The 7,511-nt window shown below is 39.1% G+C and overlaps 1 pseudogene; it reads left to right on the top strand.

Annotated features, from left to right (window-relative positions):
• The first annotated feature begins 460 nt into the window (after positions 1 to 460).
• The window catches only part of LOC137277297 (polypeptide N-acetylgalactosaminyltransferase 13-like), a 28,409-nt pseudogene continuing 21,358 nt past the window's right edge, over positions 461 to 7,511 (top strand).

The following is a 7,511-nucleotide window of genomic DNA, read 5'->3' as shown; positions in this document are numbered from 1 at the left end:
GATATTCTCGCTTGTCGGAGGTCAGCCAAACGGAGCCGAATACACAATTTGATCATACTTTGGGGTGACACCAAACACGTTTGCAATATTATGTTGATCAATTTGAAACACGCATATGATATCTGTCCGGTTTTTCGGTCGACAAACGATGTCTCTAACGCTGAGAAAGGACAAATGTGCTACTTGTTGCAATCATCTGTAGAAAATACTGTCGGCTATGTGATGATAATATACAACGAGTTTGTTTCGATACATCCAAACCGTTGGCCCAGGCAATGTGTCGCGAGATGTTCCGACCATTGTTTGTTTGGTGAATTTTAGCATAAATCATCAAGACATGATCCGTAGCAAACTACGACTAGTATACCTCGTTTAGCCAGTCCCACCCCTCGAGAGGACCTAACTTTCACCGTATCTGTGAAGTGGCGAGCGGTGTACTGGTGTAGGTGAGCACCTCTTCAATATTACATACAGCCAGCCAGTGACGAGATTGGATATCTGTGCAGGGTTCTGACTAGTGGTCCGAAACGTCGACATGAAGTGATCACCCTGCTGTTTGACCTTAAGTAGTAACCTGAAGAAAGTACCGACAGCCCAGCGGATGTCCCCCTGTGGTTGACTTCTGGACTGATTCACTTGCAGTATTTGAAGCATGTTGAGATAAGATAGCAATTTGCTGACATCGTGGTATGTGTAACCTGAAAAACGTTTTGTGAGTAGAACGGTCAACTAAATCTCCACGCCAGAATCTTATCGCACGAGATGCATGACTGACTTTAACACAGACTTTTATGTCCTAAGGTAACGCACAGGTAGCTGCCATGCGTTTCATCCTAAGGGTGTACCTAAGTCTTCTGTCCGTGTTTGGAGTGTGTGTCGTACTGGTCCTGATATCGCCACCATTTTCTACCCAAAGATCCAAAGCATTTGTGCAGGACTACTTACTTGAAGACAGTGCCATACACCCTGAAGTGATGAGGACCGTCAGACATGCTGGACTTAGCATCACACCGAATCCCCTAATTGCTAAGGATGGTCAAAATGACATGTCCCAGACAGGGGAGAATGGGCGAGGTGTTGTCTTTGTTGGAGAAGAACAAGAAGCAGCAGAGAAATATTTATCAAAGTATCATGTGAATATGTTGGCAAGCGACCTCATACCACTGAACAGGAAGGTGCCCGACTCTCGCTACCCGAGGTAACTCAGTCAATACGATTATTATGTTAGACTGTGTAGACATTTCATCTGGTTACATTCACACGTAGTCATGCACAGCCTTCCCTACATGTGGTCCCCCTACACAGCTCCACGGCACACCTCACACACTGGAATATAACAATGTATGCACATAACATGTTTTAAAACATTGGTATTGCTTCGCGCAAACAATGTGTCCAGAGATATTTCAACCATTGTTTCTTCAATGAACTTTAGCATAAATCGTCAAGACATGATCCGTAGCCAAGTCTGACTAGCATACCTCGTCTGCTTGTCGTTTAGCTCGGTATTGTCACGTGATTAATCAGTTGTAAGTTCAACATGTTTTCCACCAGTATACTTTACTACTTGTTTACTCTCACTGACAGCTGACAGGGAATGTTTCAACTGCAACATATTGTATTTCAGTTTAGATTTCATATCACCGACTGAATCCGATATAGAGAAGTCAACACGCCAGGTTTTTCATATGGTGAGTCCTATGAACTGGCAATGGACACTCAGTGCCTTGATGTGATAACCTGTGTTTCCTATGAAGTCTTTCTTTACTTCAGTCGTTGATAAAACGTCCTCATTTTCCACACACGTGTACCGACATTACAAGATTAGCCAGATGGGCGCCTTGATATATTTTACGTGAAGAAGTGTGTGATGTGTTCTCCGCCGTATCGATCCCTCTGAAACATTTGCCTTTGGTGTACTTCATACTGACAAATTACGATTTGCCTATACATGTTGTTTTTATATGACATTTCGCGACAGTCTAGAGTTATTGCCCTGCATCCGAGTCTGTGAGAAGTCATGTTTGTTTGGAGTATGCTCTGCCATCAGCAAAGATGACCAGACGAAGTACAGAGCCAGGTGTGCGGACAGAAAACAAACAGAGCAACATATTGGACATAGTTCAGCCATATCCACTTGTTTCAAATTAGGAAAAAGAACCTAGCCCTATGGGACAGTTTTATCTACAGAGTCGTCGAAACATGTGGATCTGTGACTTAAGTTTTCATCCTTTTGGGCTTGTATGCATCCCCTACTATATCCCGTGGGGCCCAGAATTTCGAATATCTAATTTACGACTATCTCACGAAAATCTAGTCTCAGGTATGTCTTAGCACTAAGATAGTCGTATGTGCAATACATTAACATTAACCTACGACTATCGTAGCGCTTAGAGACCTTCGAAAACCCATGGCCAGAACATTTGCAGGAGAATTCCTTCCTTCTCATTTTATGCACTTTTAAACTGGTTGTTTAGCGGCCACTGAGCTCGAACAACGTTGACAATAGTTATAGTCTCTAGTATCCCCTTGCGTGAACTCATCCCTGACATAGCTATGGTTGAAGGTAGTCACAGGACACTCATCCCTGATATATCTATGGTTGAAGGTAGTCATAAGTCTGCTAAAGACTCGGTATTGCATTTTGTATTGGCTGTCCACGTGCCTCCCTTCTCAAATCTTTTTTGTCGCCGTTCTGTGCAGACGACCTACCATCACATAAATTGTACATTACATCTATTTCAGCTGAGAAATTACACAAGAAGAAACGCGGGAAAGGATGAGACTGTACGTGGCCAATAGTCACTACTTTGGGCTACTCCTTGCAGCCATTGTAGTCTCTTGGATTGTAATGACATCGCTACGTATGGACATTTGTGCATGCGTGGAGTGGAAGTCAGAACGCCTAAAAGTCGAACGAATTAAGCGCGTCTTCATCTCAATGTCAGAGCGATCTTCTACGAAGGGGAGGCCGGTCGATCCTCAGTTCATTCACCATATGTGCGTGTTTCGAAAGGATTTGTAGGATTTGAATGAGGGTATACATGCCTTCCTTGGTACACCATGACGTCGCTTCAACCTGGCTTAAAGTTGTTGTTGTGAGCGGTTCGGTCAAAGAATTCTCAAAAAGCGAAGTAACCCTTTGGCTCACAAATGATCTCTCAGTCTGTTAGGATTCGGATTCCGTACTTCCACTGATGATAGATTTGCCATTGTTTAATTGTTTATAGCCTTCAACACTTTCACTAACATTTATGTGTTAATAGTTATATTATTGATCAGTCTTGCTTCACCAAAATGGTAACCGGTAAAGACTCTCAAAATCTGTCAACATATTAGCAGAGTGTATCTGTCATCAATTACGATCAAATAATAATAGTCCAGCGGATTATGGTATAATTATGCATTTACGTGTTACAAGCATGAAAATCGGCAGGTATGCTGCTTATACGATAAAAATGTAATACAGATAGAGAGGCACTGAAAATTCAAGATGGCCGCCATTTTTCAAGATGGCCGCCAATTTCCACTCAAAATTCCACTGTCAGAGACTTTCCACAATTTTCATGTAATGTGCATCAAACTTGGCAACTACATGTATGTTGCTTGTACCATTTGACAAATACTGAAAACCTTAATTACCCACCATTTGCCGTGATATTGGGAATCATCTTAAACCTAATCAAGATTCCCATAAACAATACTTGTCTGGGGATTTCCTCGCTTACCTACTCAGAGTAACATATGACCAAATTACTGGGTAGTCTCCACCACAAAGACAGTGCACTTTAGGGCAGCTTTAAGACACTAGCATCTATCACAACATCCTTCAACAGTTGTTGACTGGTCTTTGACACGTCTGGTATTGTTGACCATGAGGACTCCCACATGTTGGATGCATTGCGATAGTTGACTGTTCCCATATATGTCCTCCCTGATAAACTGTTGTCTTCTCTTTAAACTTTCTTGCTTTGTTCAGATTCACATCGTCACTTGTTCTAAGATACATCAATATTGTGAATATTGAAGAAATGAGTTTCAACTCGCTTTCTCTGTCCATGGACTTGCCTATTCTTACACGCCGTCTTGTACATATCCCAGAAAATATCAAGTCTTGTTGTGTTTGTGTTTTCCAGTTGGTTTTCTAGATACTTGGTAAACACTCCCTCACTGAACGATGAAAATATATATTCTCAAGGTCATAATCAAGGTCATAATCACAACTGCTGATCCATCTAGTATTGTTAGCCCAACTTCTGATCTGTTCATGGTAAGACAGAAAACATCTTCCAGACACTGAAGAAGCTGTGATTTAACCGATGGTCAAAGCATATCAAGATGAATTTGATTGGCATGCTTGAAAAATCCATCTAAATTGCCTTCTCTAGTTTGACATTGTATGTATGACTACATTCATTCTTTACTCTGACTTGTTTCTTTGATGATGACTGTCATTTTGTTTGAGGTGATGACAAAAGTGACAGTTTGTTCTTCTTGATAGGTTCTGATGAATCTTTCCTTGACAAAGTCGATCATTCTCAAGGTGTTCAATATTATCCAAAGTTTCTACAACAGCTGATGCAGCAGTGTCCCATGTTGATATTAGAAGAAGATCATGTCCATGCTCAAGAAAAGGACTTCCCTTTCTTGAACTCTTCAGTTGTGTTTGGTTGAATATGACTGTGATTTATCAGGTCTGAACATCCCCAAAACAACTCAAATTTATATCATTTGGCAGCTGTCCATGTTCAGAAAAGGTTTGTACTTGCGATTGTGGAGTAAGTTACAAGTCATTGTGGAGTAACCATTTCCTGACTGGGCAGATAACAGCATCCTTTTTGCATTTCTGGCAAACTCCAGTCCATCTAAGTAGCATCTGTGGACTGTGTTTGACTAGTAATCATCCATGGGAGATGGAAAAAATAAACTATTATCTTCTGGAGAGCATACAAAAATAAAATTATTTTCAGGACATAATACTATGATCTGTCTATTTGTAACTGTCATTGTCATAGGATAATTCTTGTGTTTGATATTTTGAGAATATGAATAACCTGTGAACCTGCTGTAGTTATATTGATATTAGTAATTATCATGGACATCAAACTTGTACACCCAGATGATTTTGAAATCTAAAGCTGAAAGGTTCCAAATATCAGTGACAATATTTTGTTTATAAACCATTTTGTCTTTAGAAAATAAACTGCATATGACTTTTAGTTAACTGGTAGTGACATGCCATCAAAACTGTAATTCAACAAATAGTTTCAACAGAAGTCCCCCTCCATCTAAAAACATAAAATCAGTGAGAGGAAAGTATTATCACACATAACTTCTACACAGCCTGTGATACCATTATTTCAAAAAATACTAAGTAATCTATACAATGTATCATGGGCAATTTTTGTTTTAGACAATTGTGAAAGTATACACCAGTGAAGGAGACAGATATTATTTGTCTTATCAAGTATTAATGTCCCTGTAACTTGTGATGAAATCCCCAGATACCCCTTGCACACAGCTAACACAATAAAATGAGTTATACTCACCATCCATGTCTACTCACAAGCAGTGAACATTCTTCCTGACATGTGTGTAACATCAGAATAACATTTTCCAGTTAAATAGGTCTATTTGACTGATTACCTCATTGTAACCTTGACTGATAACATAACTAGCACAGTCACAACAAAGGGGAGATCACTCTCATTTAACCTCATTTCTAGTACTTTCCACACAACAAATAACAGTGGCGCAATCTGTCACAACATTTTCTTAGCTTATTACAAAAGTAATTAATCATATTTTTTAGTGCCTCCCTATCTGAAACATGTTAGAATATTAGTTTCTTAGTATTTTAACTAAATTTTCACTTGTAACATGAAAATGCACAATTGCATACAAATCATGCCATTATCCGCTGAACTATAACTGAAGATTCTTTCAGTTGAATATGAGTTATTGAGAAACTGCATGTATATATTTGACATAATTATTTAATAACACGAAACATATATGGAGAGATGTTTTTGTTTTTGTGCGTTTATGTCCTAACAAAATCTTGCTAGAATATAAGTAAAATACATATTTGCTGAACTAGTGCACTTAAATATTGTTTTGTGAATTGTTTCTTATCGCAAAGACCTTGATAAATATTTTCCCTTAGTTTGTTTAAGCAATGTATGTAATTAGTTTACAGAATATTCCATGTTTGTTACTGGATGCTGAGGTGTCTGACAGTGATATACTCCTATCATCTAAAGTACAACAACTGTCTCCTGTAATCATGAAACAAGAAATGGCAAGAGCAGTTTTCTTTAGCTTTAGAAGTGTCCAATTGTCAGCCCTCTTTCGTGGTGGGGCTTTACGTGTTTCATATTGTGTATCCCTCATACATGGAACTATATTATTGTTTTGACATATTGACGTGTTATATATTTTTCCTTTGCCATCCTGTGAAAATGTTCTCATGTTACTGGAAATTCATTACAATTTCGGATTTGTGAAAAAATCCCCGATCTCACGCACAGTCAGCAATGCTGAGAAAAGCTACACAAGCGAAAACTACAGTTGATTTCAAGGTCATTTAACAGCAACCAGGCGATGAAACAGTTAATCCTCTAGTATAGTTTGCATTTCGAAGGAAATTGAAGCCATTCAGAAAATAATAATAATATTGTATTAATAGTCCATTTATCATGTGCATTGCTTCATGCACAACGCATGCTCGAAAACTGTCATCGCGTGAAACTCAGTCTAAATATCCTATTACCATCAGAACAACATGTTGCAACTTATCAACTTCCTGTTGGTCAAGATATGTCGGAATATCTCCTGACTCCACGCTGGCTGCTTTAAGCCACTGTGCTTAACCTTTTGCTCAGATTGTCAAACGTTATTGGCCGATTATCTTTCAAATACAATCGGCCTTACGCCGATCACACCAATCAATAAGTAAGGCAGATTTCATACCTTAAGTTCTTTAATCTCTGGTTGAAATACATGATCGAGTAGTAGTTTTTTCCCTGAAATTACAAGAGTATTCGCTGTTTATTAATACGTACAAATATCACACACACGGCGTCAGCAGTGGTGACGTCATTCAAATCATATTGAGACGTAAAGTCCGATTCACGTTACAAGTAAGCACGGCGCCGTTTCTCAAAGCTATCGCAAGTCTAATATCCTCGTAGCATTCCTACCTCTTATACTGTAACCAGAGCTTGGTGAAAGGGTCCTCGTGGTAACATAAATTGTTAGCCTATTCACTTGTAAGAAATTACGTGAAAGGCAGAACAAGACTAATCTGCAATGAAGGATCAAACGAACTATCACTTGTTGAGGTACTGTGAGAGAGATTTTCTTTTAGTAGAGTTCTTACTCCTCATTTTCTTTTTCAACTTCCTCCTCCTTTTCAGCATGAAATCGCATTTTTGTTCTATTTGTTCATCATCATCACCAATCAACGAATGTTAGATACGTGCCTGCTGTGTTACATGTGCACCATTATG

This window comes from Haliotis asinina, chromosome 3 (assembly GCF_037392515.1).
Source record: "Haliotis asinina isolate JCU_RB_2024 chromosome 3, JCU_Hal_asi_v2, whole genome shotgun sequence".
Classification (NCBI taxonomy): domain Eukaryota; kingdom Metazoa; phylum Mollusca; class Gastropoda; order Lepetellida; family Haliotidae; genus Haliotis; species Haliotis asinina.
Note: the sequence above shows the minus strand (reverse complement) of the source record. Positions and strands in the feature narration are given on the sequence as shown.